This window comes from Cervus canadensis, chromosome 3 (genome assembly GCF_019320065.1).
Source record: "Cervus canadensis isolate Bull #8, Minnesota chromosome 3, ASM1932006v1, whole genome shotgun sequence".
Lineage (NCBI taxonomy): Eukaryota > Metazoa > Chordata > Mammalia > Artiodactyla > Cervidae > Cervus > Cervus canadensis.
Genome location: NC_057388.1, coordinates 45,673,473 through 45,699,014, shown reverse-complemented (window position 1 = coordinate 45,699,014; position 25,542 = coordinate 45,673,473). Strand labels below are relative to the sequence as shown.

Genomic DNA, 25,542 nt, shown 5'->3' with positions numbered 1-25,542 from the left:
ATCATTTTGGCACACTTCCTCTTTTGCTCAGTTTTTTAGATTCTGGTAAAGTACAACCCATTCTGACTACTCTCCCATGCAGGATCCCATGCCTCATAATCTCCAACCTGTTACCACCGTGTGTGTGCTCAGCTGTGTCTGACTCTTCACACCCCATGGACTGTAGCCTTCCAGGCTTCTCTGTCCATGAAAATTTTCCAGGCAAGAATACTGGAGCGGATTGACATGTCCTTCTCCAAGGAATCTTTCTGACCCAGGAATTGAACCCATGTCTCTGCTCTTCTGCATTGGCAGGCAGATTCTTTAACCCTGAGCCACTTGGGAAACCCATTGTGATTTAATTAATGCCTTGAGTTTAGAATGACATTTTCTCTGGCCTCAATACTGTAAGCCTCTACTTTCTGGAAACCTTGTGGATAAAGGAAAGGAATAAAACATTCTACCTGTATTGGATGCCTTATGGATACTTGATAGCCCTGAAAACTCTCTCCTTGGGTTAGAAATCTTGGAAACTGTGGCTTTGGGAGTGAGAGGGGAATAGTGGGGCATCTAGCAGTGTTTAAAAAGGACATAGCATCATCACAGGAAAGTTGAGTTTGAGGACTGTGAATTTAATTCAGTATTGGAATAATCAGTTCATTACATCTAACAATTAAAATGACAAAATAAAACATTATATAGATGGAGAAAAACTATTCAATATATTAACATCTTCTTAAAATAAAAAGTTATGGTAACAAGAAATAGTATGGGGCGTCCTTAATCTATGATGAATATCTGTAAAACAATGGGAGGAGAGCTAAGTTTCAGTTGGAATAATAAGGTATAAATTTATTTTCTTCATACAGTTTGTGACTGTCTATATTTTCAAGTACTTAAGTCATAGTTTGTAATTACTCATTTGTCAGTACCATGTATCAACACTTTGTTTAGCTCTGGATAAAATACACCTTGACGTTGTTGTTCAGTTGCTCAGTCAAGTCTGACTCTTTGCAACCCCATGGACTGCAGCACGCCACCCTGCCCTGTCCATCACCAACTCCCGGAGTTTGCTCAAACTCATATCCACTGAGTCAGTGATGCCATTCAGCCATCTTGTCCTCTGTTGTCCCCTTCTCCTCCTGTCTTTAATCTTTCCCATCATCAGTCTTTTCCAATGAGTTGGCTCTTTGCATCAGGTAGTAGTAGAACTTCACTTTCAGCATCAGTCCTTTCAATGAATGTTCAAGACTGATTTCCTTTAGGATTTACTGCTTTGATCTCCTTGCAGTCCAAGGGACTCTCAAGAGTCTTCTCCAACACTAGAGTTCAAAAGCATGTTTCTTTAGCGCTCAGCTTTCTTTCTGGTCCGACTCTCATATCCATACATGAGTATTGGAAAAACCATAGCTTGCACTAGATGGAACTTTGTCAGCAAAGTAATGTCTCTGCTTTTTTTAATATGCTGTCTAGTTTTGTCATAGTCCTTTTCTTCCAAGGAGCAAGCATCTTTTAATTTCATGACTGCAGCTACTGTCTGCAGTGATTTTGGAGCCTAAGAAAATAAAGTTTGTCACTGTTTCCATTGTTGCCGCATCTATTTGCCATGAAGTGATGGGACTGGATGCCATGATCTTAGTTTTTTGAATGTTGAGTTTTTAGCCAGCCTTTCACTCTCCTCTTTCACTTTCATCAAGAGACTAATTCCTCTTTGCTTTCTGCCGTTTGGGTGGTATCATCTGCATATCTGAGGTTATTGATATTTCTCCTGGCGATCTTGATTACAACTTATGCTTCATCCAGCCTGGCATTTTGCATGATGTACTCTGCATATAAGTTAAATAAGCAGGGTGACAATATACAGCCTTGACATACTCCTTTCCCAATTTGGAACCAGTCCATTGTTCCATGTAAGGTTCTAACTGTTGCTTCTTGACCTGCATACAGGTTTCTTAGGAGGCAGGTAAGATGGTCTGGTATGCCCATCTCTCTAAGATTTTCCACAGTTTGTTGTGATCCACACAGTCAAAGGCTTTAGTGTAGTCAATGAAACAGAAGTAGATGTTTTCTGGAATTCCTTGCTTTTTTGATGATTCTGTGGATGTTGGCAATTTGATCTCCTGTTCCTCTGCCTTTTCTAAAGCCAGCTTGTACATCTGGAAGTTCTCAGTTCACATACTGTTGAAGCCTATCTTGAAGGATTTTGAACATTAGCCATACATACCATGGCTTAAAAGTAACAGGTGCATCATTTTCATGTAGTTCAAAAGTGGTATAAAGCAACTGTGGATAATGTCAAGGAACCAAGTTTCTTCTGCTTTTCTATTCCACCATTCTTATTTTTATCCTTAAGCCCTCAGTAAGATTACTGCAGTTCCAAATATCACATCTTTGTTCCAGGCAGGAAAAAAGAAGTTTACAAAGGAAAAGGTATATAGTCTATCTGAGGAAGTAAAACTTGCCCAGAAATCTTTAACAGATTGGGTAACTCACTGCCCTGAACAAAACTGAAGTTCTGTTAGTAATGAAGAAAGGAAAAGTAGATATTGCTTTGGCAACCTGCAGTGACTGCAGTTAACAGAAATCAATACTTAGTATACTACTGTTATGGTAAAATAGGAATTGTCATTTCCATGAGGAATATCTGATTCTGTTATTATTTTAAGCAAAGCATTTTAGGATACATGTTAAAATGAAGCTTTTAATCTAATATATAATATTTAAGACATGATAAAGAAAGAAAACATACATATAAAATCATGTTAAAATCTTATAGCTTCCATCTCAACAGTGAGATCTGGAGGTGCAGTTTTTACACAGTGGCTATCCAGCGAAAGGAAAGACATATTCAATTCTGTTCATTCACATTGGGTGTGGGTAAGAATTTCCTTTTTAAAAATTTTTTAAACATTGATTTATTTTTTAATTGAAACATAATTGATTTACAGAATTTTGTTGGTTTCTCCCAAACATCAACATGAATTAGCCATAGGTATACATTTGTCCCCTCCCTCTTGAACGTCCCTCCCACCCCCCTCCCCATCTCACCCCTCTAGGTTATTACAGAGCCCCTGTTTGAGTTCCCTGAGTTATATAACAAATTCCCCTTGACTGTCTGTTTTACATGTGGTAATGTAAGTTTCCATGTTACTCTCTCCATACATCTCACCCTTCCTTTTTAAGGCTGAATAATATTTATGCACATACCACATTTTCTTTATTCCTTTATCTCTTTGAACATTTGGGTCGCTTCACTATTTAAATATTGTAAATAATGCTGCTGTGAACATAAGTATACAAATACTTGTTCAGGTTTCTGCTTTAGAATCTTCTGGGTTTATACTATAGTTGGTCAATTATATGGTAATTTTATGTTTAGTCTTATGAGAAACTGCTGTGCTATCTTCCACAGAGGCTTCCCCAGTTTGTATTCCCACCAGCAATGTAGAAGAGTTGCAGTTTTTCCATATCCTCTCCAACAATTGTTATTTTCTGTTTTTTTTTTTTCTTTCAAAGTTGTCATAAATAGGTAACACAAAATTTACCATCATCATCATTTTAAAGTTTATAGTTTAGTAGTGTTAATTGTGTTCTCAGTGTTGTGCAAAATAAAATTCTATACCCATTAAACAACTTATTTCAGCCTACCAACTCCTGACAACCACCATTCTTATTTCTGTTTCTATGATTTTTAACTGTAAGTGGAATCATACAGCTTTTGTCTTTTTGTGTCTTAATGTTCAAACTATATCCATGTTGTAGCATGCGACAGGAATTCCTTCATTTTTTTTTAAAGTCTGTTTTATATTTTAGTCTATGTATATACCACATTTCCTTTATCCATTCATCCATCAGTGAATACTTGAATTGCTTCTACCTCTTGGTTATTGTGAATAAGGCTGTAGTGAATATGAGTTTGCAAATATGTTTTCTAGATTTTGTTTTCAATTTTTTGGATATATTTCCAGAAATTAGATTACTGGATCATATGGTAATTCTATTTTTAATTTTTCTTTGGCTCTTCCATACCATTTTCCATTGCGGCAGCCCATTTTACATTCCCAGTAATGGTGCACAAGGTTTCCAATTTCTTCACATACTTGCCAACACTTATTTTCTGTTTTTTGATAGTGACCATTGTAATGAATATAAGGTGATATCTCATTGTAGTTTTGATTTATAGTCATCTAATGATTAATAATGTTGAACATCCTTATATATGCTTGTTGGCCATTTATATATCATCTTTGGAGAGGTGTCTACTTAAGTCCTTTGTCCTTTTTAAAATTGAGTATCTTTTGGTTACTGTTGTTCAGTTGTAGGAGTTCTTTACCAATTTAAAATAATAATTCCTTATCAGATACATGATTTACAAATATTTTCTCCCATTCTGTAGGTTGCCTTTACACTTAGTTCATTGTGTCCTTTAATGCATAGAAATTTTTATTTTTGATGTAGTCCAATTTTATTCTTACTTGCCTGTGTTTTTGGCGCCATATCTTAGAAATCATTGTCAAATCCAGTGTCATGAAACTTCATAGTTTTTATAGTTTTAGCTCATACCTTTAGGTTTTTAATCCATTTGGAGATAATTTTTGTGTATCATGTGAGATCAGGGCCTGGCTTCATCATTCATGTGAATGTCCAGTGTTCCCAGTTTGATTTACTGTGAAGACTGTTCTTTCCCTGGGCTTCCCTGGTGGCTCAGATGGTAAAGAATCCACTTGCAATGCAGGAGTCACTGGTTCAGTCCCTGGATCGGGAAGATCCCCCGGGAGAAGGAAATGACAACCCATTCCAGTGTTCTTGCCATGGACAAAGAAGAAATCCCATGGACAGAGGAGCCTGTATATCTTTTTTGAGAGTAATTCTTGATTAACTTGAGATACGTACACTGAAATTCTTGCATTTTAGTATGTGTTTATAGTATTTGCCTTCTGGGCTATCTTCCAGTTATATTATTTTAGTATTCTAAGATTATACCCCTAGTGCATTTGATGGTTCCATCTTGTTTACTCCATATGTGCACGTGTGTGTGTGATATGTCAGTTTTGAACTGACATAATGTTTCCTGGCATGGTGTATTTTATCAGCTTAAATTTTATTTTCTTCTAGCAGTGTTTTTTGCCTGCTCTCCTTGTGCTTAACTTTTCAATTTTCTTTGACTAAAAAACAACTAGTTTTATAGCATACTTTGGGCTTTTCACTTGACATATTCTTCTTGATAATTCTTTTTGTACTTAATATTTAATGCTTATGCTGAAGTATATATGGGGGAAATAACTTGCTTTCTTAGATTTGCTTAAAATGCTTCAGCAAAGCAAATAATGGAGCGGAGATATGGACAAAATAAAATTGGTTAGATAATGAGAGTTGCTGAAACAGGGGGCTTGTTATACCATTTTCTCTTCTTTTTAAGAATTTTCATGATAAAGTGTTAAAATCCACCGAATTGCTGTCCAAAATAACACTTCTTTAGATTTTGTTTGGAAGCTGAACCTTGTTTAAAAATTAGTATAGCAAATAGTAGGACTTTTATAGTAAATAACAATACCTCAGTGGTAAGATAATTGAGTTTGATGTTGCTCAAAATGAAAGTAGGCTGTCTTTTATATATTATATTCTCTTTAATTCAGTGAACGTTTTTCATTGTACTATTTTGGAAGTTTTCAAACTAGAGCAAAATTGAGGAAATGATAAAATGAGTCCCCTTATTTTATAACCTGGATTTCAGTTGAGTTCAGTTCAGTTGCTCAGTTGTATCCAACTGTTTGTGACCACATGGACTGCAGCATGCCAGGCTTCCCTGTCCATCGCCAACTCCTGGAGTTTGCTCAAACTCATATCCGTTGAGTCGGTGATGCCATCCAACCATCTCATCCTCTCTCGTCCCTTTCTCCTGCCTTCAATCTTTCCCAGCAACAGGGTCTTTTCCAGTGAGTCAGTTCTTCACATCAGGTGGCCAGAATATTGGAGCTTCAGCCTCAGCATCAGTCCTTCCAATGAATATTCAGGACTGATTTCCTTTAGGATTGACTGGTTTGATCTTCCTTTTAGTCCAAGGGACTCTCAAGAGTCTTCTGCAACACCATAGTTCAAAAGCATCAATTCTTGGTGCTCAGCTTTCTTTATAGTCCAACTCTCACATCCATACATGAGTACTGGGAAAACCATAGCTTTGACTGTACAGACCTTTTTCAGCAAAATAACATCTCTGCATTTTAATATGCTGTCTGGGTTGATCAAAGGTTTTCTTCCAAGGAGCAAGCGTCTTTTAGTTTCTTGGCTGCAGTCACCGTCCACAATGATTTTGGAGCCCAAGAAATTAAAGTCTGTCACTGTTTCCATTGTTTCCCCAGCTATTTGCCATCTAATTACTGGTAACGTTAACCTTGATCATGAGATTAAGATGATATATGTCAGGTTTGTCCCCTGTATAGTTAATATTTGGTTTATATTTTTGCCTTTATTATTAATAACCTGGATTTACCAATTATAAAAAATTGGCAATGTTTGTATTGTCTCTCTCTCTATAGATATCCTTACTGATTTTCCATTTGCCTGGTCAATCACTTACTGAGAAAAGGATATAGGAACATCTAAGTATAGCTGTAGTTTTTTTTTATTAGTTTTGGTTACATGTATATTGAACTCTTATGTGCAAAAACATTTGGAGTATGTTAGGTGTATTAGTTTTTTAGGGCTGCTGTAACGAATTATCACAAATTTTGTGGGTTAAAGCAACACCAATTTATTACAGTTCTGAAGAAGCTGAAAATGAGTGTTATGAGACTAAAAGTTTTAGCTGCTAGTTCTTTCTACATGCTAAAGGAGACACTCCATTTTCTTGTGTTTTCAAGTTTCTGGAGGCTCTCTTCATTCCTTAGCTCATCAAAGTGCTTCCCATCACCTTTGCTTCCCCTTGCTTCCATTCTCACATTACCTTCTATAGTCAAATCTCCCTTTGCCTCCCTCTCATAAGGACACTTGTGTTTACCATGGGGTCACCCAGATAATCAAGATAATCTCCCCATCTCAAGGTTCTTAATTTATCACAGTTACCTGCACAGTCCCTTTTATTGTGGAAAGTGGCATATTTACAAACTGTGAGGATTAGGATATGGATATCTTTAAGACACCACTGATGGTCAAACTCTCCAAATTAGTTGACAGATTAAATGCAATCTGTATCAAAATCCCAACTGATGTTTTTGCAGAAAATGACAGAATAATCCTGAAATTCATATTGAAATGCAAGCAACCCAGAATAGGTAAAACAAGTTTGAAAAAGAATAGTCAAAATAAACTTGAAAAAGAACAATGTTGGGGAACCTGAGCTTTCTGACTTAAAAACCTACTTCAGAGTTACGGTAATTAAGATAGTTTGGCACATAAGGGTAGAACTCCAGATCAATAAAGTAGAATTTAAAGTCCAGAAGCAAACTCGTACATTTACAGATTTCTTACAAAGCTGTAAAGACAATTCGATGGGTAATGAATAGTCTCTTTACCAAGGACTGTTGGATAGTCACCATTTGCCACCAAGGATAAATGGATATCTCTATGCAAACAAGCAAATATGTACTTCTTTCCTATACCATGCAAAAAAGGAACTCAAAATATATCATATACCTAAATTTAAGAGTTAAAGCCAAAAACTTCTAGAAGAAAACAGAAGTAAATTGTCATGACCTTAGTTTCTTAGATGAGATACCAAGAGGTTAATGAAAAAATAAAAAATAGAGAAATTATGCTTCATTAAAATTAAAAACCTCTGTCCATCAAAGGATAGCATCAAGGAACAGAAAACATGAGACACCATTAAGAAAGGATAAACGTAACAAGTGGTGCTGGGAAAACTGGTCAACCACTTGTGAAGGAATGAAACTAGAACACCTTTTAACACTATTCACAAAAATAAACTCAAAATGGATTAAAGAGCTAAATGTAAAACCAGAAACTATGAAACTCCTAGAGGAAAACATAGGCAAAACACTCTCTGACATAAATTACAGCAGGATCCTCTATGACCCACCTCCCAGAGTAATGGAAATAAAAGCAAAAATAAACAAATGGGACCTAGTTAAACTTAAAAGCACAAAGAAGGAAACTATAAGCAAGGTGAAAAGACAGCCTTCAGAATATGGAGAAAATAATAGCAAACGAAGCAACTGACAAAGAATTAATCTCCAAAATATACAAGTAGCTCCTGCAGCTCAATTCCAGAAAAATAAACAACCCAATCAAAAAATGGGCCAAAGAACTAAACAGACATTTCTCCAAAGAAGACATACAGATGGCTAACAAACACATGAAAAGATGCTCTACATCACTCATTATCAGAGAAATGCAAATCAGAACCACAATGAGGTACCATCTCACGCTGGTCAGAATGGCTGCTATCAAAAAGTCTACAAACAATACATGCTGGAGAGGGTGCGGAGAAAAAGGAACCCTCTTACGCTGTTGGTAGGAATGCAAACTAGTACAGCCACTGTGGAGAAGAGTGTGGAGATTCCTTAGAAACCTGGAAATAGAACTTCCATATGACCCACCAATCCCACTCCTGGGCATACACACCGAGGAAACCAGAATTGAAAGAGACACGTGTACCCCAGTGTTCATCGCAGCACTGTTTACAATAGCCAGGACATGGAAGCAACCTAGATGCCCATCAGCAGATGAATGGATAAGAAGGCTGTGGTACGTACACACAATGGAATATTACTGAGCTATTAAAAAGAATGCATTTGAATCAGTTCTAATGAGGTGGATGAAACTGGAGCCTATAATACAGAGAGAAGTAAGTCAGAAAGAAAAACACCAATACAGTATATTAATGCATATATATGGAATTTAGAAAGATGGTAATGATGACCCTATATGTGAGCAAAAGAGACACAGGGATAAAGAACTGACCTTTGGACTCTGTGGGAGAAGGTGAGGGTGGGATGACTTGAGAGAATAGCATTGAAACATGTATATTACCGTATGTGAAACATATCGCCAGTCCAGGTTTGATGCATGAGACAGGGCGCTCAGGGCTGGTGCACTGGGATGACCCTGAGGGATGGGATGGGGAGGAAGGTGGGAAGGGGGTTCAGGATGGGGGACACATGTATACCCATGGCTGATTCATGTCAATGTATAGCAGAAACCACTACAATATTGTAATTAGCCTCCAATTAAAATAAATTAATTAATTAAAAAAAGAAAGTGTGAACAGCACATAGAATGTGATATAATATTTATAAATCATATGTCTGACAAGGAACTTGTATGCAGAAAATATAAAGAGCCTTTCAACTCAAAAGTTAAAAAGGAGAACCTAACTAAAAAACGGACAAAGGACTTGATGTTTCTTGAAAGAAGATACACAAATGGCCAATAAGCACATGAAAAAATGCTCAACGTGATTAGTCATTCAGTTCAGTTCAGTTCAGTTCAGTCGATCAGTCGTGTCCGACTCTTTGCAACCCCATGAATCGCAGCACGCCAGGCCTCCCTGTCCGTCACCAACTCCTGGAGTTTACTCAGACTCATGCCCATCGAGTCGATGATGCCATCCAGCCATTATTAGTCATTAGGGAATTAGCCAATATTAGTCACTAGCCAATATTAACCAATTAGCTGACATTAGCCAATATTAGTCATTAGGGAAATGCAAATCAATGCCATATAGAATACCATTTCATACTCCCTGGAATGGCCAAAATTAAAAAGACATACTCTAGTAAGTGTTGGTGAGAATGTGAAGAAATTGGCACTCTCGTATCCTGCTGATGGGAGTGTTAAATGGTACACCCACTTGGAGAAGAGTTTGCTTGTTTCTCAAGATGCTAAATGTAAGTAACCATACACCTTGTCAGTTCCATTCATAGTACCTAAGAGAAATGAAAGCGTAAGTCTGCACAAAAACTTATACATGAATATTCATAGCAGCTTTATTCATAATGGTCCCAAATTAGAAACAGTCTAAATGGCCATCAAATGGTAAATAAAGAAACATGTTACATTCATATGTGGAATATTATTTGGCAGTAAAAAGAAATGAAGTACTGATATATGCTGCCTTGTGGATAAACCTTGAAAACATTATGCTTAGTAAAAGAAGCCAATCATAAAAGACCAAATTATATCATTCTATTTATATGAAATATCCAGAATAGGAAAATCCATAAGAACAGAAAGTAGATTGTTTCAGGTTGGGGCAGAGTGGGTTGGAGGGAAAGCAGAAATAGGAAGTGACTGATAATCGACATGGAGTTTGTTTTTGGAGGTGATAGCAATGTTCTAAAATTAGATTGTGGTGATGGTTATACAACTCTGAATATGTAAATATTGGATATATAGTCTCTGTGTTATATATACACACATATCATTTACATGGGTGAATTTGATGGTATGTGACATAAATCTCAATAAATAGGAAAAACAAAACCAAAGATACCTGAGAGATTATTTTATAAAATCATCTGGAAACTGTACCATTACTATACTCATTTTTTTGTTTTTTATTTCAAACTTTTCATTTTGTACTGGGTATAGCCAGTTAGTAATGTTGTTAATAATAGTTTCAGGTGAACAGTGAAGGAACTCAGCCATACGTATGTGTATATATATACCCACTCACCCTGAAATTCCCCTCCCATCCAGGCTGCTATATAACACTGAGCAGAATTCCATGTGCTATACAGTAGATCCTTATTGGTTATCCATTTTAAATCTTACTATGCTCATTCTTAAAGTGGAGGAATCATTAGAATATTTTTGTTTTTGAATTTTCTTTATCTCTTATAATGGATAACAACTTGTATACATAGTTTACTTGATATGATCATAGTTTAATGTATCATCTATTTCCTGGGACTATTGTAGGACTAATTCAGGACTTTTGTAATTAGAAACATTCTGCAGCTAAAGTGACTTAACACGCATGGTATGCATTTAGTAATATATTCTAGTACTTAGTATCTGTCATTGTTCCAGTTGGTTTTTTATGCGTAATTGTTGAATATTTTCTTGCAGTATGAAGCAGATGGACAAGAAACACTAGTAGTGGAATTGAGATCATGATCTCCATTTTATGTAGCAAAGTGTCTGATATTTGTGTTTTAAGCCTAAACAGTTTTCTGTTCCATTTTCCTAACTCCTTTTTACAAACATAATTCATTCATTGTGAAAATTGTGTTCAGTAGCTCAAGAGCTCTAAACTAAGAATACGGGAACTTGCTGGTAATGGGCCAGTGAACGTCGTGTAGAAGATTAAATGGCTCATCCTGCAGCTGCTTTGCTTGGGAAACCTTCGTTGACTTCAGTTCTTAACTTGTTAGGTCTATAGCTTCAGGCCTAAATTAAGGCTTGATTAAAGATGAGAAAAAGTGAATATATTGGAGAGAAGATGTATTAGATGCCTAGGGCTACTCTAACAAATTACCACAAACCAAGTGACTTAAAACAAGAGAAAATTATTCTCTCAGAGTTCTGGAAGCTAAAAGTCTGAAATCAAGGCTATTTACATGGTTACGCTGTCTCTGAAGATTCTTCCTTACCTTTTCTAGTTTTTGGTTGGTGCTGGAAACCCTTGGTTTTACCTGGTTTATAAATGTGTCATTCTCTTCACTGCCTCTGTCTTCACATGACCTCTTCCCTGTGGGTCTTTGTATTAATGTGGCATTTTCCTTTCTGTGTGTCTGTGTCTAAATTCCCCTTATTTTAGAAGGATTCTGGTCATTGGAGTGGAGCGTATCCTAATCCATTGTGACCTTGTCTTGATTACATCTGCAGAGAACCTGTTTCTGAATAAGGTCACATTTATAGGTACTGTGGGCTAAGATTTTAACATGTCTTTTTGTGGGACATAATTCAAACTATAATAGAATAATGTGTTTTGTTTTAAAATATATTTAACTGTCAAGTTGTGAGCTAATTTGTGGGCACAGTGTTTTCACAGGGAGTTAACATGAAGTGAATTAGATTAAGAGCATGAAAGACAAAAAAGAGAAGAAATGATCAACTTTGGGCCATTGTCAACTTTGTTGTATAGGAAAAGCCAAGCTGTAACACTGATCTCTAGTCTCCCCTGGTAGTGTGAAACTCTCCATTATTCTCTATTGCTCCCTACCCTCCTCCTCTCAATTGGTCTATGTGTATATAGTCTTGCTTTTAGAGAGAGATCTAGTAAGTCTATGACCATCTATTATGGTCATAATAGATGAAGTGCTTTAAGATCAGTCAGTCAGTCAGTCAGTCAGTTCAGTTCAGTTGCTCAGTCGTGTCCAACTGTTTGTGACCACATGGACTGCAGCACACCAGGCTTCCCTGTCCATCACCAGCTCCCAGAGCTTGCTCAAACTCATGTCCATCAAGTTGGTGATGCCATACAACCATCTCATCCTTTGTCGTCCCCTTCTCCTCCTGCCTTCAATCTTTCCCAGCATCAGGGTCTTTTCCAGTCAGTCAGTTCTTCACTTCAGGTGGCCAAAGTATTAGAGCTTCAGCTTCAGCATCAGTCCTTCCAATGAATATTCAAGACTGGTTTCCTTTAGGATGGTTTAATCTCCTTTCAGTCCAAGGGACTCTCAAGAGTCTTCTCCAACACCACAGTTCAAAACCATCAATTCTTTGGTGCTCAGCTTTCTTTATGGTTCAACTCTCACATCCATACATGAGTACTGGAAAAACCATAGCTTTGACTAGATGGACCTTTGTTGGCAAAGTAATGTCTCTGCTTTTTAATATGCTGTCTTGGTTGGTCATAGCTTTTCTTCCAAGGAGTAAACGTCTTTTAATTTCATGACTGCAGTCACCATCTGCAGTGATTTTGGAGCCCAAGAAATTAAAGTCTGTCACTGTTTCCATTGTTTCCCCATCTCTGTGCCATGAAGTGATGGGACCAGATGCCATGATCTTAGTTTTTAGAATGTTGAGTTTTAAGCCAGCCTTTTCACTCTCCTCTTTTACCTTCATCAAGAGGCTCTTTAGTTTCTCTTTGCTTTCTGTCATAAGGGTGGTGTCATCTGCATAGCTAAGGTTATTGATATTTCTCCTGGCAGTCTTGATTCCAGCTTGTGCATCATCCAGCCCAGTGTTCCTCACGATGTACTCTGCGTATAAGTTAAATAAGCAGGGTGACAATATACAGCCTTGATGTACTCCTTTTCCTATTTGGAACCAGTCTGTTGTTCCATGTCCGGTTCTAACTGCTCCTTCCTGACCTGCATACAGGTTTCTCAAGAGACAGTTCAGATGGTCTGGTGTTCCCATCTCTTTAAGAGTTTTCCACAGTTTATTGTGATCCACACAGTCAAAGGCTTTGGCATAGTCAATAAAGCAGAAATAGATGTTTTTTTGGAACTCTCTTGCTTTTTTGATGATCCAGCAGATGTTGGCAATTTGATCTCTGGTTCCTCTGCCTTTTCTAAAACCAGCTTGAACATCTGGAAGTTCACGGTTCATGTATTGCTAAAGCCTGGCTTGGAGAATTTTAAGCATTACTTTACTAGCGTGTGAGATGAGTGCAATTGTGCGATAGTTTGAGCATTCTTTGGCATTGACTTTCTTTGGCATTGGAATGAAAACTGACCTTTTCTAGTCCTGTGGCCACTGCTGAGTTTTCCAAATTTGCTGGCATATTGAGTGCAGCACTTTCACAGCATCATCTTTTAGGATCTGAAATAGTCAACTGAAATTGCATCACCTCCTCTAGCTTTGTTCATAGTGATGCTTCCTAAGGCCCACTTGACCTCGCTCTTCAGGATGTCTGGCTCTAGGTGAGTGATCACTCTATCATGATTATCTGGGTTGTTAAGATCTTGTTTGAGGAACTAATTTTTGTGGCCAGGTTTGTCACATAGGCCCTTTGCTACCTCATTGCAAAACTCAAAATCTATATGACAAGTTGTAGTTAGAAATCACTTGGATAATTTTTGAGTCTGTGAGCACTGCCAGATTTTCTAAGTAATTCAGCTTTCACTGTCACTCCAGTTCCTAATGGAAGTCTCCTTATCTATCAGTTAGGGTTCCTTTTGAAGCCAACTGAATCTGCTCCTACTCTTTTAAGTAGAAAGTAATAATTAGAAGATTTTAGAGAGTATATTGTGAGAATAAAGCTTTAGAGGGCTAGAGATTCGAACTTTGATGTTGTTAGCCAGAGAGTTGAAATATTCTGTTATGCTACAGGACACCACCATTTGTGTTACTTCCCTAATCCTGCGTTTGAAACCTAATAAATGTGAACTTGGGCAAGATAGTTAACTGCTCTGCACCTCAGTTTTGATGTCTATAAAGTGAGATAGATGAAGATACCTAACTGGAGGACTGTTGCATTAAATGAGCAATATACAAGTTCCTGTAACAGTGTCTGGACACCTGGTATCGTGTGTTGCTGTGCTAGAGCTGCCTTAGCAGTATTGCAGACTGGGTGGCTTACACAACAGAAATTTATTGTCTCGCAGATCTGGAGGCTAGAAGTTGTAGGAGAGAGAAATTTTTCCCTTCTCATTTTGGGTTCTTTGGCTGGTCTAACAATTAAATTAGCATAGAACAGGGGATTTATAGGAGAAAGATTTAATTTCATATGTAAGAGACCCCCAAAGGTATGAGGCTCTAAATCAGGCAGTTGAGGCTTATATGCCATTGTTAGCTAAGGAGGAGAGAGAGTAGAGGTCTGAGACTTCACAGGAGGAAGGCAGTTAACAGGAGGATGGGAAGAGCAAATGTTTGCCAAATAAATGTTTCCCATGCCATGCAGGTAAGCCTTTCTGATGTAAAATGTTATGTCTGGTTTTAACTCTCTTCTGGGTAAAGACTCTCTGCCTAAATTCTTTGAGGTGGTTAAGTTAAGGGTAAAACAAACTCTTCCCTAGTCTGTTAGGTCTTGTTCATCTTCAGCTCAAAATGATCCACATGCCTGGTTTTGGGATCACGTGTTCTGGTCCCTCTGAGAGTCCAAGATCAGAATGTTGGTAGGGTTCATTTCTTACTAGGACTTTGAAGGAAGAATGTTATGTGCCTCTCCCCTACTTATGGTGGTTTATGGCAATCTTTAGTGTTCTTTGGCTTGTGGAAGCATCACCCTGATCTTTTCCTTCATCATTTCTTACTAGGACTTTGAGGGAAGAATGTTATATGCCTCTCCTCTACTAGAGTATTTAATGGATACTGTAGTCATACAAGAATAGAATACATGGTTATGTATCTTCCTTATTTATATTATTGCTTCTTTGTGCTTTATACAGTGTAAATAAGGTCCTTTACTGAGATTTTTAAAGGGTAAATGAAAAAGTTCTATCAGTGGATTTAGATGGATTTTGTTTCTTTAGTATTGTACCCAAACCACTATGGTCAAGTTACTGTATTTTCTTAAGTGTGTTCTGTGAGTGCTAGTCCTACTAGATCTTATGTAATTTGGGGGGGGCGGGGGATGAGAAACAAATAGATTGGGGAATATTATATATTATTGTATATGCCTCTTTCAGATGACTTAGTACATATGAATAGTTACAAGGAACAGTGTAGTGAAGAAGCCAGCTTTATTTTGCTTTTAACTCAGTATTTTCTAAATGTATCATAACATCTACTAATATAGTGAAGTCACTGTACACCAAACATTTGATCTTTTGGAGTGCCAGGGCCCTAGAGAAGTAGTACCTCTTATATCCATAATTAGGAATTATGTAATTATTTTTAGCTCTCTGGGGAAAAATCCTTTTAACGTGTAAGTTTATTGTTAAACTTTTTGGTTAATGAACTGCCTGGATTGTAGTTCTGTTTTGGAGTTTGTCAGCAAAGCTATAATATAAATGTTTTGAAGGTAGGATTAGTGTCTGTTTTCTATGTGTATATGCAAAACTTACCACATAGGAATCATTTAGATGGCAGTTTGAGAAGAAAAAAAAAAATCAAAGTCGTATAGATAATTCTTGATGTCTTTCATAAGTAAGATGAAGATAGGAAATGATTTTTTTGGCTGTTGAATAAGCCCTTTAGTTCTGTTTGATGTATTTCTGTTGCAGTTTTTCTTCATTAAAAAACAACAACATAGCTTTATTGTGATATAATTGATGTAAAATAACCAGAGCATCTTTTCATGTGCCTTTTGGCTATTTGTGTGTTTTTTTTAGAGAAACGTTTCTGTAGGTCTTCTACCCATTTTTTTGATTGGATTGTGTGTTTTTCTTCCCCCCTGATACTGAGTTGTATGAGCTGTTTGTATACTTTAAATATTAATCCTTTGTCAGTTGCATTATTTGCAGATGTTTTTCTCCCAGTCTGTAGGTTGTCTTTTTACTTTGTTTCCTTTGCTTTTATTGTTGTTGTTGTTCAGTTGCCTAGTCATGTCAGACTCTTTGCAATCCCATGGACTACAGCATACCAGGCTTCCCTTTCCTCACCTTCTCCTGGAGTTTGCCCTTTGCTGTATAAAAGCTTTTAAGTTTGATTAAATCCTCTTTGTTTATTTTTGTGTTTATTTCCTTTGCCTTGGGGGACAGATGTAGGAAAATATTGCTGTGATTTATGTCAAAGAATGTCTTGCCTATATTTTATGTTCCCTTCTAGAACTTTTATAGTGTTATGGCTAACATTTATGTCTTTAAACCATTTTGGGTTTATTTTTGTATATTGTATGAGGGAATGTTCTAAACTCATTGCTTTACATGTAGCTGTCTAGCATTGCTAACACCATTTGTTGAAGAGACTCTTTTCTCCATTGTATATTCTGGCTGCCTTTGTCATAGATTAATTAACTGTGATTGTATTGGTTTACCTCTGCACTCTCTATTCTAGTCCATTGATCTGTTGTGTCTGTTTTTGTACCAGTACCATACTGTTTGGTTACTGTGGCTTTATAGGATAATCTAAAGTCTTGATGGCTTATGCCTCCCTTTGTTGTTTTTTCTTAGGTTTGTTTTGGTAAGTCTGGGTATTCTGTGGTTCCATATAAATGTTAGGATTATTCTAGTTCTATAAAAAATGTGTCCTGTTTTGGTATGGATTGCATTAAATCTGTAGATTTCCTTGGGTAGTATGTCCCTTTTGACAGTATTGTTGCAATCTAAGAGTATGAGCTTTGAATCATCTTCAGTTTCCTTTATCAGTGCTTTATAGTTTTTACAGTATGGATCTTCCACTTCCATGGTGAAGTTTATTCCTGGGTTTTTTTCCCCACAATTTTATATGCATGTGTTTTTTAACTTTCACTTTCTGATATTTCATTTTTAGTGTGTAGAAGTATACTGGATTCTGTATTTTAATCTTGTATTTTGCAACCTTGATGATTCATTTATTAGTTCTTCTAGTTTTTGTGTGGAGATTCTGGGATTCTCTGTATACATTATTATGTCATCTGCCAAGAGTGACAGTTTTACTTCTTCCTTTTCAATTTGAATTCCTTTTTTGTTTTGTTTTATTTTTCTTCTCTGATTGCTGTGGTTCGGACTTTCAATACTGTGTTGAATAGTAGCAGTGAGACATCTTTGTATTGTTTGTGAGTTTAGCAGGAAGACTTGCAGCTTTTTGCTGTTGAGTGTTATATTGGCTGTGGGTTTGTCATAAATGGTCTTTGTTGTTTTGAGATATGGCCTCTCTTTCCACTTTGGTTAGTGTTTTGTCATGAATGGATGTTGATTTTTGTGAAATGCTTTTCCTGTATCTATTGAAATAATCATGTGGTTTTGTCTCTTTTTTTGTTATTGTTGTGTATCACATTGACTGATTTGCATAGTTGAGCCATTCTTGTGACCCTGGAATAAATACAACTTGATTATGTTGTGTGATCCTTTTTATGTATTGTTGGATTCAGTTTGCTAATATTTTACTGAGTTTTTTATATCTATTCATCAAAGATAACTGGCCTGTAATTTTATTTTTTTAATAGTGTCTTTGTCTGGCTTTTTTATCAGGATGATGGTGGCCTCAGTGACTTAATTTTTTGAAATAGTTTTGAGAAAAGTTTTCAATTAGCAATAATCACGCCTTGGATAAACCTCATTGGCTACGATACTGCCCCTGTGCAAAGCTGGAATAGTTTTGAGAAAGATAGTTACAAGTTCTTATTTATATGTTTCATAGAATTCTCCAATAAAGGCATCCAGTCCTAGACTTTTGTTTGCAGGAAGTTTGTTTATAGATTCTATTTCACTTTTAGTGATTGGTCTGTTCACATTATCTGTTTTCTTTGTGACCCACTGTTGGCAGACTGTGTTTCTAGAATCTTTTCACTTCTTCTAGGTTGTTCAGTTTGTTGGCATATAACTGCTTATAGTATTCTCTTATGATATTTTATATCTGTGGTATTAGTTGATTTTTCTCCTCTTTCATTTCTTGTTTATTTGGGTTCTCTCTTGGTGAGTCTAGCTAGAAATTTGTCAGTTTTGTTTATCTTTTTATTTATTTATTTTTTATTTATTTATTTTTTTTCTTTTCTTTTAAAGTGGTATCTTAACCTAGGAGCTTAAACAAACATCAGCCTATTTCCTCTCTGTGAAAGTGAAATCGCTCAGTTGTGTCCGACTTTTTGCGACCCCATGGACTGTATGCAGTCTCCCAGGGTCCTCCATCCATGGGATTTTCCAGGCAAGAATACTGGAGTGGGTTGCCATTTCCTTCTCCTGTTTATCTTTTTAAAAGACCAGCTCCTGATTTATTGATCATTTCTACTTTTTTAAAAATTCATTTCTCTCTACTCTCTATTATTTCCTTCCTTCTGCTGAGTTTGGACTTTGTTTTCTAATTCTCTGAACTAATGGTTATTTGTCATTTTTCTTGTTTCTTGAGGAAGGCCTGTATCACTATGAACTTCCCTCTTAGAATTACTTTCGATGCATTCCAGAGATTTTGTAAAGTTGTGTCTTCATTTTCATTTTTTTAAGATATTTTCTGGTTTATTCTTTGATTTTGTCATTGACCCATTGTTTCTTAGTAATGTGTTGTTTAGTTTCTGTGTGTTTGCTCATTCTTCATTTTTTTTTCCTGTGGTTGATTTCTGATTTCATATTTTTGTGATCAGAAAAGTTGGTTGACATAATTTATATCCTTTTAAATTTGTTGAGGCTTGCTTTGTGACCATGTGTGTGATCTATCCTAAAGAATGTTTTATGCATCCTTAAGAAGAATATATATTCTGCTTTTTTTTTTTTTGATGTTGTGTGCTGGACATATCAATGAAATACAACATATCTGTGTCATTTAGAACCTCTGTTGCCTTATTGATTTTATGTCTGTATGTCCATTGATGTCAATGGAGTGTAGTCTCCTGCTGTTATTGTATTATTGTTGATCTTTCCCTTTATGTCTGTTAGTATTTGCCTTATAAATTTAGGTGCTCTGTATTGGGTGTATATATGTCAAGAAGTATAATGTATCCTTTTCTTGTGTTGATCCCTTTATCAGTCTATAGTACCCTTCCTTGTCTGTCTTTATAGCCTTTGTTTTAAAGTTTGTTTTGTCTGATATGAGTATTGCTACTCCTATTTTCATGTTGTTTCCATTTTCTAGTTTAAGGCAATAAACAATTGCATTGTTGAGAATTTTTTCCCCTAATAATAAATCTTTTTCTAAGAATACCTTTATTATTAAATTTCTTTCAACTCCACTTTAGTTGAATCCCAGAGATTTCAATGTTGATTTTTCATTTGCATGTAGTTAAATATTAAAGAAAATTTCCTCTGAGAGCCTTTGGGGTCCCTTGATTATTTGGAAATGTGTTGTTCGATTTCAAAATGTTTGGGAAATTTATAGGTATTTTTCTATTACTGATTCTTAGTTTGATTGTATTATGATCAATTGGGTGTATGATTTCAGTTCTTTTAAATTTAAAATGTTTGTTTTGTGACCTAGGACATGCTTTGATTCATGTTCCATGTGTAGTTGAACAGAATGTATATTCTGTTTTTATTGGTTGGAATGCTTTGTTGATGTTATTAGATTCCCTTGGTTTATGGTGGTCATTTTTTCTATTCCTTGTTGATTTTGTCTAGTGCTTCTCAGTTGTTGAGGGAGAGATATTGACTCCTACCTCTGGTTAGATACTGATTGGAAGGTAGGCAGTAAATATAACACCTGAAATACCTTTCTGGAAGGGAAAAAAAAAGGTTAGTTTTCTATAAATCCTTGTTTTAAAATTCTAATACCATATTAAGAGCATCATGGTTAGAAAGTCAGGGGAAGGGAAAAAGAAAAAAAAGAGACTATGTCCAAAAAAAAGTTAATATACTGTCTTATTTATTTACTTAGGCCCTGAGCAATTTTTTGGTGCTAGCTGAAAAGAGGGGTAGGACTTTGAAAGGGAAAAACCAATCCCCATTTTAATAATAAGGTTTTCCTCCACCCTAAAGTGAGAGCCAGAACAAAAATAAGGCATTTGATAATAAATTTTCCTGAAGCTTTGAAGAATAAGAAAGATCAATGTGCCCTGAGAAGTGCTTTGGACTTAAAGTAGAAAGATTTCACCCTTACTTAAGCGTGAGACTTATTTTGTGCATAGTTCAAGCAGTAGTCTTCATTGAGGATTCGTTAGAAACATATAAATTTCTCATTTATGTTTTTCGGTGGGTTGGTTTTTTTTTTTTTTGGGTAATACCAAACTTTGTTTCTCAAGGCCTTTCCCCCTTCATTTTAAAAAGAAAAAAAGAGATTAGTGACTAACACCCCATTTATGAAAATAATAAGTTATCAGTATTTACATGTTTTTGGTGGTTTACAAAACATTCCTAATGCATATTATCTCATTCGATCCATACAGCCCTGTGAGATTTGTAACACAGGTTCTTTATTCTTTAATTTTGGAATCTCGAAAAGGTTAAGTGATTGTTTCCTCAGGTCATAAAATTGGGTAGAGTAAAATTAAGATATTCTCATTCCTAATTAGCCTTCTTTCTGTGATACTCTGCCTTTGAAAGGATATATCTGTTTTCTTGAATAGAATTGACTTTACTTAAAGTATGTTTTATTTATATTTTATATTATATTGATTTTATATGTACTCCAATGATCATGTATTATAATATTTAATTTTACATAAGAATAAATTTCAGAGATGATTAGAAAGGTTTAATAAATTTTCAGACATTGACCTCATCCTGAATTTTCTCTTACATGAACTTGTTTTTAGATAGCCTTCGATTATTTGCCTATAGATAACTATGACTTCTTACATGTTTTAACCTTTATGTGTTGATTTCAAATTATTTTTATTCTTTTTCTGATTTTATTTTTATATTAGAAAAAGATAGAAAATGTATATGTTAGTATTTGTAAAGTTTCTCTTGTAATTTGTTTGGTTCAGTAATTACTTTCCCCTATAGTAGAAGCAAATATTTTAAATTATTAAAAATTTTTTTTCTATGATTGGTGTTATATATTGTGAGATAACTTTTTAAAAATAAATTTTAAAATTAAATTTTCCTCTCTGTTTAGTTGCATTTTGGTTATTATATATTAAAATCTTATACCTTTAAACCTGTGTTATTTTGTTGTCTGTTCTGTCAGTTTTACTTTTATGCAAATCCCACATTACTTTTGAAAAATTTTGCTTTATAATTTCAATTATATTTTCATATATTCATATATTTCATATTTTGATATAATGTTTTCACATATTATTGAAACCACAATAATATATCATATTAATGATATAATGATATATAATAATATATCATAATAATATAATATCACACATTATTGAAATCACTGTGTATGTATGTATTAAACATTTTTCTTGAAAATAATTTTTCTTGTAGACCTGTTGTGTCATCAGATTCATGATGTAAGCAAATATGATTAAAATAAGTCAAATATAAACAAATCAATGAAAATCAATATGTGTATGTAGATGTCATTGTTGAAGTTTAGTTGGAGTTTTTTACTTTTTCCTCTAATTTTATGTCTTTTCTAAGATTTCTTTAGTGAAAGTTTTTTTCCTTATTGAGGAGGGAGGGACTTTTAAAACAACCCTATCTTAGACTTAGCCATTTGTAACAAGTGAAATACTAGTACTCTGTGATGAAGATGATGATGTTGTTTTTATTATGATGATGGTGATGATACCTTCAGTAACTGGACAGTAGGTCTCATTATTGATTGGACAAGTTAATTTTATTAATATTGTAACCCTGCAGCATCCATATTGTTCAGTGTTTTGTGGAGGTTGTTTATTTTGTCTTAATTTAAATTTGTTATTGAACTCAGTATTCTCTAAGAACTGTGTTTTTAGCAGAACAAGTTAAAATGTAGTTGTAATAAGCCCTGATCTTACAATACTATTTATTTTAATTTAAAGATAAACTTTTTGTTGAATGGAGTCTACAATGACAGCTTTCTTCTCCAGAGTATTATTCATCAGTGTGCTGGATAACTCTTTATAAATCATAGCTTTACATGTTGCTGTTTGCTTTTGTAAAAGACAGGCTTTAATCTGAAGTTTCTAAATAATCAGGGCTCTGTAAAAAAATCTAATGCAGAGCTTTTTAGATAATACAATTGAATGACTGTGTTCTGGAAATGGTGTTCGGAAGTAATATATAAATAAATAAATTAACATGTTGCCAACAGGCTGGGAACATATTTATAGCAAATATCATAGGCAAACAGCGAATATTATATAATTAATATTCAGTGATGTAATATAAAAAGATAGGGAGTAAAGATTACATAGAGATTCCCCAAAGAAAATACAGATAGTAAAAGCTACTCAGCCTTATCATTTAGAAATTCATGTCAGACCATCAATAAGAACCTTCCAGCAGCATATGAAATACTCAATACAGTGGTAATATCCAGTGCCATCCATGATTAAGTAACTCCCATAGATTATTGGGAGAATGTTTGAAGAAGTACAGTCATTTTGAGAAGTAGTTTGATAATTTGTGTCAACAGGCTTAAAATTGTTACTTTGATCCATTAATTCTTTTTCGTTTCCCAAGGAAATAATTATAGATATTTAAAGTTTTTGTATGTATTTATTATAAATAATTATTACATTTAGGCAGATGATTAAGTAATTTTTGATCATTTGTTTGATGAAATATTGGGCAGTCGTTAAGAGCTGATATTTATAAGTATTATCATATTATGGGTGAATGTTTATAACATTGTTAATAAAGAAGACATTGTAAATAAATATAATTACAGATAAAAACAGGAACACAATAACTTGTGGGTGGTTTAAAAAGTAGGGTAAGAATTTAAAGGAATATAGTAGACCCTTTATTTTAAGCACAAATAAGATTTTAAGTATTTTAGGAAACATCTGAAGGTTGCTTGAAATTTCTCTGAGGCACTTATCTGCACTGTGCTCTTTGCAAAGTTGGTGTGTAGGAGGGAGTCACTTTCATCAGTGTAGCCAGCTGCCCAGTCCCTGTATGTCAAGTTTTGCTTTTTCTGCTCTTTTTTACATAAATATCCTGGGGGGAGGATATATGCTATTTTAATGCTGCTGGAGAATTTGAGGATTCATAAATTTCTCAGACATATTCATGTATATTCCAATAATCCACTTGGCAGTTGTGGCCTCTGTGTTCTGGGGTTATGTAATTTCCCCCTTTTGAAATAGTTTCCTGATTTTCAAAAATTCTTTCAAGAGCATGTTATTTTTAAAGGAAAAGAAAACCCTTTTTTCAGTTATCAGTTAGGTATTTTAGCATCAAACTCTTCTTCATGAGACAGTATATTCTGTTTTTCTTACAGTGTCTCATATGCCATTAATCCCTTCTAGAATTTGAACTTATCTCTAGAAGTTCGGTTTGCACCTTACTTTATTACCCGTGTTTTTACTAACATGTTTAGTCTTTTCTGTTTTGAACACATGAAATACAGTTATAACTCTTGTGAGTTCTTGGTTGTTGTACTGTAATCTGTGCCATTGGTTCATGTATTTTAATATTCAATAGAAAAATGTAAAAATGCAAAAAACACTTAACGTGTACAAAATACAAATACTACCTATCAAGTTTATTTTAGAATATTATAAGCATGTTGTATCATCTATCTCTGTAACTTTTCTAAATGTTGTTGTTTGTATTGTATATAGTATATTATTTAATCATACATGTTTTACTGTAAATTACCTCTGGCTATGTGTATTCTTCTGAAATGTTTTCTTCTTTCTTAATATTATGTTATTGAGAGACACATTGACGTGTATACTTGTCATTGGTTTTACTCTTCTGTAGTAGTATTTTGAAGGAATGCTTTTGCTTGTTCTCCAATTGATTTCAGTTATATACATTATCTCAGTATGTATTCATTATTTCCATTTCAGTTATATATAACTTTGTTTTGTTTTTGACAGTGCTGTTATGAATATTCTTGTACTTGTCTTCCAGTGTACAAATCTAAGAATTTCTCTGAGTTACATGGAATGAGCTTAGGAATGGTATATTTTAGTAATGGAATTACTAGAATCTTATGGATTCTAACTGGATTGGAATCATATGGAATCTTATGGATTCTTACTAGATTGGAATCGTATGGAATCTTACTAGATTATCCAGGTTGATTTCCAAAGTGGTTTTATCTCATTTACAATGTTTCTTTTTATATGTATATATACTCACGATATATATATATATACACACACGCACATTTATACATGCGTGTGCACATATATGTATGTATATATTTATGGTTGCAGTTAACATAGTAGAAAATATCTTTTGTCTAAATTATTCACTTTTTTCTTCTTTTTAAATATTATTTATTTTAGAAACAGAATCATTAATTTAGAGGATACAAATTTTTTATTAACTAGCCCTCTTTTTTAAAGTTCTGTTTTTCTTGACTTACCATGTACTCTTAACATGTTTTATTTGTTATGAAAGTTATGCATGTGTAACATACTCAAATAGTTCTACAAAATTTATTGTTAAAAATAGCAATCCCTTGTCTTGTTTCTGCCCCGTTTACTTTTCCCTGGAGGCCCCCATTTTCAGCATCTTTGCTGATTTTTTGGTATTTACCTCCATAGCTCTAAATCACCTGCCTGTATTTCCACTTCTTAGTTTTTATCTTCTTTGGCTTCCCACTTTGAAACATGAAAATTTCGCCTCCTTTATTTCTTCCAGCTTCCTGCACCATCTGGACTTCACATGTGTACTCTTCCCTCATCTCTTTTATCCCAAGTGCTAACATTATTAGGAAAAGTAAATGCATGGCTGAGTTATTTAGCAAACTATAATTTCTCTTCTTTTTGTTTTCTTTTAAACAGAGGAGGATGCTAGTAAAAGAAGAAGCAGTAAGAATTTTGAAATCTTAGAAGGGATTTGTATTGCAGAGGAGGATTTGTGGAAGGAGATAATACTAGTCACTAAGGAAGCCATAGATTCCACAAATGGGAGTGGAACAAGATGAGTAAGAATGACTAACCATCAAAAAGTACCTCATTGTGTTTTGATATCCATTTCTCTAATAATTAGTGATGTTGAAGCACCTTATCATGTGCTTGTTGGCCATCTGTATGTCTTCATTAGAGAAACATTGATTTAGGTATTCTGCCAATTTTTTGATTGGTTTGTATGTTTTTACAGTACTGAGTTGTTTGAGCTGTTCATCTATTCTGGATATTAA

General features: G+C 34.8%; 1 protein-coding gene and 1 pseudogene across 1 annotated transcript in view; one reads left to right on the top strand and one right to left on the bottom strand.

The window, feature by feature from the left end:
• The window catches only part of COG5 (component of oligomeric golgi complex 5), a 267,212-nt gene that overhangs the window by 90,710 nt on the left and 150,960 nt on the right, over positions 1–25,542 (top strand). The window lies entirely within an intron of this gene.
• Positions 17,819–18,000, bottom strand: LOC122438939 (annotated as a pseudogene).